Raw genomic sequence first — 13,840 nt, 5'->3', positions numbered from 1 at the left:
TACTTCGGTTGCAGTTTGTCCCCGGCCCTGGTTGGTCGTGCAGGTAGCAGCCACTCGATGTGTCCCTTCACGTCGATGTTTCTCTCTCTCTCCCTTCCTCTCTCTCCCTCCCACTCTATCTGTACAAAAAATGGAAAAATATCCTCGGGTAAGGATAAAAAAAAAGAATAAACAAACAAAAAAAACAACAAAAAACCTACAACCTCTTGGTGCATGGGTTGATGCTCAAGCACTAAACCACATTGGCCGGGCATTTTCTGAATATATTTGATGATAAAATTAAGAAGTAATTAAGGTTGGAAAAGAACATAATTTGTATATGTTGGTTTGCTCTGTAAAGTTGCAATCTGAGTTTTCATTGGTGCTTTTGGCAGCAAAAATTGGTAACAAGCCAAGTGTCTATTTAAAAAGAATGGTTTACATAAATTCATCATCATATGTAATTTTAAAAACAAAGGGTATTGCTGTGAAAATATCTGGAGGACTTATCAATAGAACAAATAAACAAAGTGTATTGCAATATGTATATATTATCATCTTACGTTTGCTATAACCAGCATTGAAAGGTGGACCCATGACCCCATCCAAAGTTTGGTTGAATAGTTGAGATCAACATACACCACCAGGAATGTATAAAAAGGTTTATGATTTCCATAATTGAGGTCTCTAGGGAGAGCAGGGCAGACCTCTCGAGCGGGTGGAAAATGGCTTAAAAGAGCAAGGAAAGGAGCCTGGACTGGGTTTTTTTTTTTTTTTTTTATCCTCACCCGAGGACATTTTTCCATTTTTTGCACAGATAGAGTGGGAGGGAGAGAGAGGAAGAGAGAGAGAGAGAGAGAAACATCGACGTGAAAGGGACACATCGAGTGGCTGCCACCCGCATGACCAACCAGGGCCGGGGACAAACTGCAACCGAGGTACATGCCCTTAGCGGGAACTGAACCCGGGTCTCTCCGGACCGCAGGCCGATGCTCTAACCACTGAGCCAAACCGGCCAGGGCTGGACTGGGTTTTTTATTGAGGTTAGGGTGGGCTAGGGTGAGAGTTCACACACAGACACACAGGGGGCTTTCATGGACTGAATATCTTGTCAGCATCAAAGGAGTGAGGAGCCAGGCTTTTATATCACCATGCACAGACAAGGGGCCCAAGACAGAAGAAGGAGGGTTTAGGTTTTCAAGTAATCAGCTGTCAGGTGACAGAAAATATACACCTTAAAGATATTACAGGTTTAATTCCAGACCAGCACAATAAGTGAGTATTACAACGGAGTGAGTTGGAATCTTTTTACTGGTTGAGGGTCTTGCCTTCAATTGGGAAAAAAATGCAACACAAGTCAAGTGCAACAAAGTGAGGTCTGCCTGTATATTGGTCTCTGACCCTAATCCCTGATAGGAAGTTCATAAAACCCTTGTAAATGCCTAAGTGATGAGAGTACTAGGAGCATCTTTTGTTCTAATGAGCAGACTCTGGCTGGGCTTCTGATGACTCCTGCATGGGGACTGTCACCAGAAGACCAATTCTGTACTCCAGAGAGGGAAGAAGGGATGAAAATGGAGTCAATAAATTGACTGTGTGAGGAAGACTGCACATTCCCCATAGTGTGGGGTTCGGAGAGCTGGGTTGATGGGACCATCCACGTACCAGAAAGGTGACACATGGAAATTCACAGGGACCGTCACAGAGCTCACCAATAGTACATTTTCATCATTTTGTTTATCTGTATCCTTTAATAAACTGGTAAACTTAAGTGTTCCTTGGAGTTCTGTAAGCACGTTAGCAAATAAATCTAACCCAAGGACTGGGGCTATCTAGGAACCTCTGATTTGTAGCCAAGTCAGACAGAAGTGAGTCTGATCCTTCCAACATTGACATCTGAATTGGGGGTGGGGTGGGTGGGGCAGTCTCCTGGGACTGAGACCTTAACCTTTAGGATGTAACACTATCTCCAGGAAGACAGTGTCATGATTAAGTTGTAGGACACCAGCTGGTGTCACAGATAACTGCTTGTTGTGGGGAAAAAAACCTTACACATTTGGTGACGGGAAGTGTCAGAACTGAAGTGTTCTGAGTAAAAGTAGAGGGAAGAAGTGAGTTTTCTCTATGCAGGAGGAATACTGTTTGTTCTAACATACCAGGAGTCACACACTAAAACATGGAGTCAGAGACCTCTAGTTTCTCATCTGCATTGTAAGAGGCTAAAGTGACATTCTCATCTTCAGCAGAAAAAAGCAAACAAAATCAATAACTCCTCTTAGAGCAGCGGTTCTCAACCTGTGGGTCGTGACCCCTTTGGGGGTCGAATGACCCTTACACAGGGGCCGCCTAAGACATAACAGTAGCAAAATTACAGTTATGAAGTAGCAACAAAAATAATTTTATGGTTGGGGGTCAACACACCATGAGGAACTATATTAAAGGGTTGTGGCATTAGGAAGGTTGAGAACCACTGTCTTAGAGCTATCAAAGAATTGAGGTCACAGGGAAAACTGCTGTCTCCAAATTGGAGAGATAGGAAAATAGACATTCTGAAATGTGCCCACAATATTCTGTTGTTCTTTTTTAAAATCTTTATTGTTGAATGTATTACAGATGTTCCTCATTTTTCCCCCATTGACCCCCTCCTCCCCACTCTCGCCCCGCTCCTGCCTTTTCCCACACTGTTGTCTGTGTCCATTGGTTATGCATATAAGTTCTTTAGTTTATTTCTTCCCACCCCCGAACCGCCTTCTCTTTGAGGTTTGTCAGTCTAGCAACCAATTAGTTCTTCTTAATCCCTTCACCTTTTCCACCCATTCCCCCAACCCCCTCCCATCTGGCAACCAACAAAATGCTCTCTGTATCTATGAGAATGTTTCTGTTCTGCCCGTTCATTTGGTTTGTAGATTCCATTGTCGACAGATAGTATTCATTGCCATTTTGTTTGTTCATATAGTTTATCTACTTTTTCTTCAAAAAGACCCTTCAACATTTCATATAATAACGGTTTGGTGGTGATGAACTCCTTTAACTTTTTCTTGTCTGGGAAAGTCTTTATGTGGCCATCGATTCTAAATGACAGCTTTGCAGGATAGCGTAATCTTGGTTGTAGGTTCTTGCTTTTCATCACTCTGAATATTTCTTGCCACTCCCTTCTGGCCTGCAAAGTTTCTTTTGAGAAATCAGCTGACAGTCTTATGGCAACTAACTGCTTTTCTCTTGCTGCTTTTAAGATTCTCTCTTTGTCTTGAACCTTTTGCATTTTGATGATGATGTATCTTGGTGTGGGCGTCTTGGGGTTCATCTTGTTTGGGACTCTCTGTGCTTCCTGGACTTGTATGTCTGTTTCCTTCACCAAGTTAGGGAAGTTTTCTGCCATTATTGTTTCAAATAGGTTTTTTATTTCTTGTTCTCTCTCTTCTCCTTCTGCCACAACCAAGATACGAATGTTGGCACGCTTGAAGTTGTCCCAGAGGCTCCTAACACTCTCCTCATTTTTTTGGATTCTTTTTGCTTTTTGCTGTTCTGATTGGGTGTTTTTTGCTTCCTTATATTCCAAATCGATGGTTTGCTTCTTGGCTTTACCTACTCTACTTTTGAATCTGTGTAAATTATTCTTTATTTCAGTCAGTGCCTCCTTCATTTCTGACTGTGTGTCCTTCATTTCTGACTGGTCCTTTTTTATGCTCTTGAGGCCCTCACTAAGTTCACTGAGGTTCTCACTAAGTTCATTGAGTATCCTTATGAGCAGCATTTTGAACTCAGCATCTGTTAGGTTGCTTATCTCCATTTCGCTTAGTTCTTTTCCTGGAGATTTTTTCGGTTCTTTCATTTGGGACCTGTTTCTTTGTCTCCTATTTTGGCTGCCTCCCTGTGTTTGTTTCTATGTATTATTTAACGAGTGGCATGGGTCTAGCTGAGACCAGATGCTGCTTGTTTGAAAGAATTTAGGAAAACCTGAAGCAGGATCCAAGACAGGCCAATCCTATGGTTAAGCAACTGGCAACAGCTTGGGTGGGCCTGAAAGTTGGGTGGGGCGGGGCCTCAGGGAATCACCAGGGCGGGGAAACCAGTATGAGCCAGGTTGCTGGAGTCCCAGATATGGCAGCTGTCGGCTGCCCCAGGGCAGGGCTCACCAAAGGAACAAAGGCCTCTGACAGCACGTTTGTCCCAGAGAAGCCCCCTCTCCAGCCCTCACTCCAATGCCAAACAGCTCAGTTCTTGCCTGTATGTCTCTGGCGCCCTCGAGCTGCCTCCTCTCTAAGCTTAGAGGGAGTGAGTCCAATAATTCCGTGCGTGGGCCCTTTAAGAGGAGCTGCCTGGGGCTCCAGCTGCCTCAGCCTTCCTGAGCCTCAGTTCCCGCTGGTTTTTCCAGCCAGAGGTTATGGGGACTTCTCTTCCTGGCACTGGAACCCTGAGCGGGGCCCCTGGTATGGGACGGGGACCCCTCAGTCCTCAGAGAGTACCTTCCCAGCCGAGGTGTCCTCCTGATTTATATCCGCCATACGTGGGTGTGGGACCAGCCCGTCTGCCTCTGCCCCTCCTACCAGTCTCAATGTGGCTGCTTTAATTCCGTAGTTGTAGGACTTCCATTCAACTCAATTTCAGGTGGTTTTGAATGATAACTGTTCTGTAGTTCAGTTGTAACTTTGATGTGGTTGTGGGAGGACGCGATACTGTGTTTACCTACGCCACCATCTTGACCGGAAGTCTATTCTGTTCTTCTTAACAAGGCCTGTCCTCAAAGATTCTGTTTCACCAGAGCTGAACTGACCAGGGTTTTACCAGAGCCAAACTGACATGGGTACAGCAACTGCCAACTTAACTCCCCTCCAGCCTTTCTGCCTGACTGAACATGAGGCTGGGGATGCAGACTCAGAAACACTTGTGAGGTTCACAGGCTATTTTTTCCTCCTGAGAGCAGATATGTGGTGTGCTTTTCAAACCATTTCTCCACCTCCCCAACACTGGGTGGCCTACAGTTCAATTCTACCACTAACCAGACTTAACATCAGACTCCACAGCTTAAGGGCTGAATCCCACAAACAACCCACATGTGAGATGCCAGATGCCAGCTGCAGATGGGACTCAGGCCATACATACTTCTCCATAGCCAACTACAAATTCACAGGTTCCCAGAACACCCCTCATGTTCGTTAATATGCTAAAACTACTATCAGAACTAACCAAAGTGCTTACTATTATCAGTTTATCATAAAGCAAGAGTCAAATGGAACCGCCAAATGGAAAGGGTACTCAGGGCAAAGTGAGGGCGGGGAGGGTAGGAGCTTCCATGCACTGTCCAGGTGTGACACACTCCCAGCACACTGATGTGTTCACCAATCAGATCTCTGAAGCCCAAGGTTTAGGAGTTCAATAGGGTTTCCTTACCTAGGCACAACTGATTAAATCACTGCCCAGTGGTGAATAACTCAATAACCTTCTCCTGTCCCCAGAGCTTCGGGCTGGGCTGAAAGTCCTGTCTCTAACCAAAGCTTGCTCTTCCTGGTGAGCAATCCCCATCCTGAAGCCACTGAGGGGCCTGTGAACAGTCACCTCATTACAACATAAGATGCTCCTATCACCCTTATCACTCTGATAGTCCAAGAGCTTTAGGGAGGTCTTTGCTAGGAACCATATAACATCTTTCTATTATACCACAGAAGGTCCAGGACACGAGCTCATTAAAATACTGAGACCAAATCACAGGACTACAGAACACTTCCTCTCCACCCACAACACAGCACTACAGCACCAACACTCCTGTTGAACAACAGTGGAATACACTGAAAGAACTGTTTCAGAACTTGTTTCAGAAGCTTCTGGAGAAACCTAAAGATGACATTGAGGCAAAGTCTGAGGATATTTGCCTAAAATAGTTACAGCAAATAGTAAACACAGCCTAAACCCCAGATAATCATAAAACCTCACACTAAAAACCTACTTTCCTCAGTTCCTTCTTCACAGTACCTCATGTCCAGCATTCAACCAAATATTAAAAGGCATGCTGAAAATTCAAACACAGAGTGTTAAGAGATAGAACAGGCAAGAGAACATAATTCAGATGTAGCAACTTGTTAGAAGGATCAGACCAGAAATGTAAAGCAACCATGATTAATGTGCTAAGCGCTCTAATGGAACTAGTGGACAACATGTGAGAACAGATAGGTAATGTGAGCAGAGATGGAAACCCTAAGAAATAACAAAATGGGGAATGCAAGCAAAAAACCCCAAATCAGCCCTGGCCGGTTTGGCTTAGTGTTTAGAGTGTTGGCCCAAAGGCAAAATAGTTGTGGATTCTATTCCTGGTTAAGGGCACCTACCTGACTTTCTCCCTTCCTTCCTCTCACTCTATCTAAAAATCAATGGAAAAATTATCCTTGGGTGAGGATTTAAAAAAGAACTGTTCAAAGAACAGAACACAGATAAAGAATTCCTTAGGGGTGGGGGACAATGAAAGCTCAGGGGAAATGTGAGAGGAAATATGCAGTGAGCTTGAGGAAATGTGAATATACCCTTCTAAAACTAAATGCACAGAAATGAAAAGAACAAAATGGAAAAAAACAGAAACCCAAGAACTTTGGGACAATTACAAAAGGTGCAACATCACATAATGGGATTGCATGAGGAGCATTATAAACAGTAAATAAGTGAAGCAATGATGACTGAGAGTTTCTCAAATTAATGGCAGACACCAACCACATACCCAGAAAGCTCAGAGGTCACCAAACAAGATACAACAACAAAAAAAATGCACACCTAGAAGTATCGTATTCACACTTGAGAAAAATCAAATCAAAGATGAAGAAAACACCTTGAAAGAAGCTGGGGAGAGGGAACCTTATTTATAGAGAAGCAAGAATAAGAATGAACTCAGACTTCTTTTTACAAACTATGCAAACAGGAAAATAATCTCTGAAATAAAGTGTTGAAAGAAACACCACCCAAGAATTCTGTGTGGAGCCAAATTATTTTTTAAGAGTAAGGGGAGCCCTGGCTGGTTTGGCTCAGCGGTTAGAGCATCGGCCCGCGGACCAGAGCATCCCTGGCTTGGTATCCACTAAGGGCACATGTCTTGGTTGCAGTTTGTCCCTGGCCCCGGTTGGGTGGCAACCACTCGATGTGTCTCTTTTCAAGTTGATGTTTCTCTCTCTCTCTTCCTCTCTTTCTCCCTTCTGCTCTATCTGAAGATGAATGCAAAAATGTCCTTGGTTGAGGGTAAAAAAAAGAAAAAATGTAAGAGAATTTTAAGAGCTGACTGGATGAATCAAACGGAAGAATCTGAATTTGAAGACTGGTCATTTGAAATTACTCAGAGGAAGAAAAAAAGAAAAAAGAATGAAAAGAAATAAAGAAAGCTTATGTGAGCCCTGGCCGGTTTGGCTCAGCGGTTAGAGCGTCGGCCTGCGGTCCTGAGAGACCCGGGTTCGGTTCCCGCTAAGGGCGCGTGCCTCGGTTGCAGTTTGTCCCCGGCCCTGGTTGGTTGTGCGGGTGGCAGCCACTCGATGTGTTTCTTTCACATCGATGTTTCTCTCTCTCTCTCTCCCTCTCTCTCTCTCTCTCTCTCTCTCTCTCTCTCTCTCTCTCTCTCTCTGTTCCTCTCTCTCCCTCCCACTCTACCTGAACAAAAAATGAAAAAAAAAAATGTCCTCGGGTAAGGATAAAAAAAAAAAAAAGAAAGCTTATGTGATTTAGAGGATACCAGCCGAAGAAGAAATAATATATACATTATGGAAATCCTAGAGGAGGAGGGAAGGATAGAAACCTTACTTAAAGAAATATTGGGGGTGGGAGGAATCAGTGGGGGGGAAAAGGAGAAACATCTGTAATGAAAATAAATAAATTAATTAAAAAAAAAAGAAATAATGGCTGGGCCCTGGCCAGTTTGGTTCAGTGATTAGAGCGTTGGCCGGTGGACCATTGAGTCTCAGGTTTGATTCCAGCCAAGGGCACGTACCTCAGTTGTGGTTTGTCCCTGGCCCTGGTTGGGGTCCTGAGGGAGGAAACCAGTAGATGTGTCCCTCTCGCGTAGATGTTTCTCTCTCTCTCTCTCTCAGAAGATAAATAGGAAAAAAAAAAAAAAGAAATAATGGCTGGAAACTTCCCAAATTTTGGAATAGATATGGACATCCAACTACATGAAGCTCAAAGATTCTGAAACAGGTTGAATCTAAAGAAGACTTCACAAAAAACGTTTTAATCAAAATATCACAAACAAAAAAGAGAGAATTTTGAAAGTAGCAGGAGGAAATGACTGGTCACTTACAAGGGAATCCCAGTTAGCCTATTAATGAACTTCTCAGCAGAAACCCCAAGGACATGAGGGAGGGGCATGATATACACAAAGTGTTGAAAGAATGAAACTACTAACAAGAATGCTTTACTCAACAAAACTGTCCTTCAGAAATGAAAGAAGAGAAAGACTTTTGCAAATAAAACCTGAGGAGTTCATTAAACTACACCTGCCTTACAGGAAATGCTACAGGGATTTTCAAACTGAAATGAAAGATTGCTAATTAGTAACATGAACATATATGAAAGTGTAAAACTAATTGGTCCAAGAAACTAAATAAGAATTATTTGTTTAAAAATATAAACCAACTAGACAAAACTTTAGCTGGGCTAAGAAAAAGACAAAAGATTAAAATTAATAAAATCAGAACTAAAAAGGAGAAATTAAAACTGAGACCACCGAAATACAAAGGGTCATAAGAGATCACTATGAAAAATTATTTGCCAACAAATGTGAGAACCTAGAGATATTGTATACATTTAAAAAAAAATTTTTAAAACTCATCTACAGTTGGCCCTCATTTATTGCGGTTAATCAGTTCCAGACTCTACCGCGATAAATGAATTTCCACGAAGTAGGATTCTTTTAAAAAATTTTTTTATCCTCACCGGAGGAGAGGACATTTTTCCATTTTTTGTTCAGATAGAGTGGGAGGGAGAGAAAGAGGGAAACATCAATGTAAAAGGGACACATCCAGTGGCTGCACCAGGGCCGGGGACAAACTGCAACTGAGGTATGTGCCCTTAGCGGGAACCGAACCCCGGTCTCTCTCGACCGCAGGCCGACGCTCTAACCAGTGAGCCAAACTGGCCAGGGCATGAAGTAGAATTCTTTATTTATACACAGTCATCCCTCGCCACTTCGCCCTTCGACTTTCGCAGCTTCACTCTATCGCGTTTTTTTCAAATATAGTATAGCTGCGAAAGTCAAGTGTGAAGTGACTAGGACGACTGTGTATAAATAAAGAATCCTACTTTGCAGAAGTTCATTTATCATGGTAGAGTCTGAAACTGATTAACCACAATAAATGAGGGCTGACTGTATACATAGAAGTTCTTTGGTTTATCTCATCCTGCCCCCCCACTCCCCTTCCCTTTGAGGTTCATCAGTCTAACAACCAGTTTGTACTTCTTAATTTCTTCATCTTTTTCACCCATCCCCCCAGCTGCTCCCCATCTGGCAAGCAACAAAAATTTCTCTGTATCTGTTCTGCTTGTTCATTTTGTTTGTAGATTCAACTGTTGATAGACATGTATTAATTGCCATTCTATTGTTCATATTTTTGTTCTTCTTCTTCTTCAAAAAGACCCATCAACATTTCATATAATACTGATTTGGGTGGTGATGAATTCCTTTACCTTTTTCTTGTCTGGGAAACTCTTGATATGTCCATCAACTCTAAATGATAGTTTTGCAGGATAGAGTAATCTTGGTCGTAGGTCATTGCTTTTCATCACCTTGAATATTTCTTGCCACTCCTTTGTGGCCTGCAAAGTTTCTTTTGAGAAATCAGCTGACAGTCTTATGGGAGCTCCTTTGTAGGTTACAAACTGCTTTTCTCTTGCTGCTTTTAAGATTCTCTCTTTGTATTTAACCTTTGGCATTTTGATGATGATGTGTCTTGGTGTGGACCTCTTTGGGGTCATCTTGTTTGGGACTCTCTGTGCTTCCTGGACTTGTATGTCTGTTTCCTTCACCAAGTTGGGAAAGTTTTCTGCCATTATTGTTTCAAATAGGTTTTTTATTTCTTGTTCTCTCTCTTCTCCTTCTGGCACCCCTATGATGTGAATGCTGGCACACTTGAAGTTGCCCTAGAGGCTCCTTATACTATCCTCACTTTTTTGGATTCGTTTTTCTTTTTGCTGTTCTGATTGGGTGTTTTTTGCTTCTTTATATTCCAAATCAATGGTTTGCTTCTTGGTTTTACCTACTCTACTATTGACTCCCTATAAATTATTCTTTATTTCAGTTAGTACATACTTTATTTCTGACTGGTCCTTTTTTAGGTTGTTGATGTTCTTACTAAGTTCTTTGGAGGTCTCCTTAAGTTCCCTGAAGGTCTTACTAAGTTCCCTGAGTGTCTCACCAAGTTCCTTCAGCAACCTTATAACCAGTGTTTTGAACTCTGCATCTGACTGACTGCTTATCTCCATTTTGTTTATTTTTTTTTCCTGAAGTTTTGTTCTTTTCTTTCATTTGGGACATGTTTCTTTGTCTCCTCGTTTTGGCAGCTCCCTGTGATGGTTTCTATGTATTAGATAGAGTTGCTATGTCTCCTAGGCTTTGTAGGGACGCCTATTGTTGCAGGTGTCCTGTAGGATCCAGTGGCACAGCCTCCCTAATCACCCCAGCTGGGCCCTTGAGGTGCACCCCTTGTGTGGACTGTACACCCTTCTGTTGTAATTGAGTCTTGATTGCTGTTGGCATGTCAATGGGAAAGATTTACTCAGGCTGATCAGCTGCAAGGTCTGGCTGTGTACACAAACCACTGGCCTCTAACTACCTTGGAGGATCAGCTGTGCAGGGGCCCACCACACAAAGGAAGACTTATTTCATCAGGGCTTTGGTACACACTGAGTCCACTTCTTAAGTGTGTCACTTGTGGAGGTAGTTGGGTGGTGGTTTTTTGATGTGGTCTAAAGCTGTCCACTGGGTGTGCTTGCTCTGGGGCAAGGTCAGCCACTGCCTGTGTTCTATCTGGGGTCACCTGTCATAAATGACAAAGTGATCAGCAGATGGGTGCTTCTTGTGCTGGGCTTGGAGGTGCCCAGGAAAAGCCAAGTTGTGAACCAAGGCTAGCTGCTTCTAGTGTCAGGCTTAGGGCCACTTAATGAGAGGTATGGGGCTTGCTGAGACCAGATACTGCTTGTTTGAGAGATTTTAGGAAACTCTGAAGCAGGATCCAAGACAGGCCAATTGTATGGTAAAGCCTTTGGAAACAGCTTGGGTGGGCCCAAAAGTTGGGTGGGACTCACCCAGGCGGGGCAAACAATGTGAACCAGGTTGCTGGAATCCCAGATATGGCCACTGTCTGCTGTCCCAGGGAAGGGCTCACCAAAGGAATAAAGGCCTCTGTCAGCACATCTGTCTGAAAGGAAGCTGCCTCTCCAGCCCTGGTCCTGAAGCCAAACAGCTCAGTTCTTCCCTGTATGTCTCTGGTGCTTTTCAAGCTGCCTCCCCCTGAGCTTAGAAAGAGCAAGTCTGAGTTAGTCTGTGCTCGAGCCCTTTAAGAAGAGCTTCCTGGGGCTCCCGCAGCAGCAGCCTCCCTCTGCCTCAGTTCCCGCTGGTTTTTCCAGCTAGAAGTTATGGGGACCTCTCTTCCTGGCACTGGAATCCTGAGCTGGGAGCCTCATGTGGGGTGGAGACCCCTCACTCCTCAGGAAGAACCTTTCCAGCCGAGGTGGCCCTCCTGAATTTTATCTGCCACACATGGGTGTGGGACCAGCCTGTCTGCGCCTCTGCCCCTCCTACCAGTTTTGGTTTGGCCTCTTCTTTAATTTCGTAGTTGTAGGACTTCCATTCAGCTTGATTTCAGGCAGTTTTGGATGATGGTTGTGTTGTAGTTTAGTTGTAATTTTGATGTGGTTGTGGGAGGACATGATACCGCGTTTACCTACTTTGCCATCTTGACTGGACAATCTGTATACATTTTAAAAAATTAAAACACTACCTACACTAAGAATGATCCATAAAAATATAAAACCTGACAACCCAATAATGAGTAAGGAGATTGAATCAGTAATCAAAAACCTTTCAACAAAGAGAAGTCCAGGACCAGATGCCTTCCCTGGTGAATTCTACCAAATATTTAAAGAAGAATTAATACCAATTCTTTTCAAACTCTCCCAACACCTTGGAGATGAGGGAACACTTCCAAACTCATTTTACAAGGCCAGTATTACCCTGATAACCAAAGCCAGACAAGGACACAAGAAAAGAAAATTACAGGCCAATATCCCTGATGAACATAGATGCAAAAATCCTCAACATGGCTAGTAATTCTCAGAACGGCCAGATCTGGTTCACTGAATCTAGAACTGAGGCTTGGTAGGTTCACCACTGCCACACAGGCAGCTCAGCTCACAGCACCAGCTCCCCAGCACCCAGAAGCCACAGTGTAGACCACCATCAGCCAGTAGAGCAGGTGAACAAGTCAGAGCAACAGAAGACAGACCCAGGACGGTGGTCATATTGGGACATGCTGCTCACAGTGCTAAATGTTAGGGTCACCTGCAAGGTGGCCCACAGATAGGGTAAGAAAAGGCCTATGCCTCTCATAATTGAAGTCTCAGAAACTCTCAAGAAGCTTTGAAATGGCTTGAGAGAGCAAGGAAAGGAGACTGACCTGAGATTTTATTGTAGCTGGGGGTGTTAATAAAAAATATTCAATGACACCTAGCAAAGATAGTAAAGCAGGGTTAATGTAGAACCACTGCAACAAGTATATAGACCATGGTGATGGGATTTCATAATAGGTGAGAAATGAGGTTGGGTTCAATTCTGAGTATAGCATGGGCAAGTGGGAATTCATGGCCAGAGAATAGGGTGGGGTTCATTGGATGGAAATTTACTAAAAAAGAAGCAGGGGTGAGGGTGCTCTGGCTAACCTGACCTAACAGGATTCTTACTGCAGACAGGCCAGGTGATCAGACATCACCTGACGGTGGAGGAGGAGGAACCTGATCAGATATGAAGGGTGGTCAAATAGGAGGGTGGGGGATTCAGACTCAACTACTTAGCAGGGTTCCTGCTAAAACTGGATTTTACAAGGACATGCACAGACAGACCTGGGAGAAAGTTCAGGAGCTGACTAGTTGTTTAAGCAAAGAATCTTTGTCAGGGGTGGGGCCAGGGCAAGAATTCTGCACACAGACTGGGGCTTGGGTGGTTGGAATTTGAAGGCAGTACCAGAGGAGGGAGCCCAGACTTTCTCATCAGGCTGCCCAGGTGTGGACACAGGGAAGAGAGAGCAAGGAGGTTTAAGCTGGTAGCAAATACCAAACAATGCAGGGTCTGACTGCTTATTCTAAGGACAAACATGGGTAAGAACAATGTGCATTTGTGATGACGTTTTTATTTTATTTTATCTTATTTATTAATTAAATTAATTTATTAATTATTGTTACCGATGTTTCTCCTTTTCCCCCCACTGATACCCCCCACCTTACCCTCCCTGCCCTGTCCACAGCTTTGTTGTCCATGTCCATTGTTCATGCACACATGCATATAAGTTCTGTGGTTTATCTCTCCCCCCAACCCCTCTTCTGGGGATTGTCAGTCTGTACCCCACTTCCACGTCTCTGGGACTACCCCATTCCTCAGACTGTTATGTTCATTATATTCCACAAATAAGTGAGATCATGTGATATTTGTCTTTCTCTGCTTGGTTTGTTTCGCTTAGGACAATACTTTCCAGGTCCCTCCATGTCGTCTCAAAGGATAAGAGATCCTTCTTTCTTACAGCTGCATAGTACTCCATTGTGTATATGTACCACAGTTTTTTTTATCCATTTGTCTACTGATGGACACTTGAGCTGTTTCCAGATCTTAGCTATTGTAAATAGTGCT

This window comes from Molossus molossus, unplaced genomic scaffold (genome assembly GCF_014108415.1).
Source record: "Molossus molossus isolate mMolMol1 unplaced genomic scaffold, mMolMol1.p scaffold_m16_p_4, whole genome shotgun sequence".
Classification (NCBI taxonomy): Eukaryota; Metazoa; Chordata; class Mammalia; order Chiroptera; family Molossidae; genus Molossus; species Molossus molossus.
The sequence above is the reverse complement of the archived record's forward strand: the minus strand, read 5'-3'. Positions refer to the sequence as shown.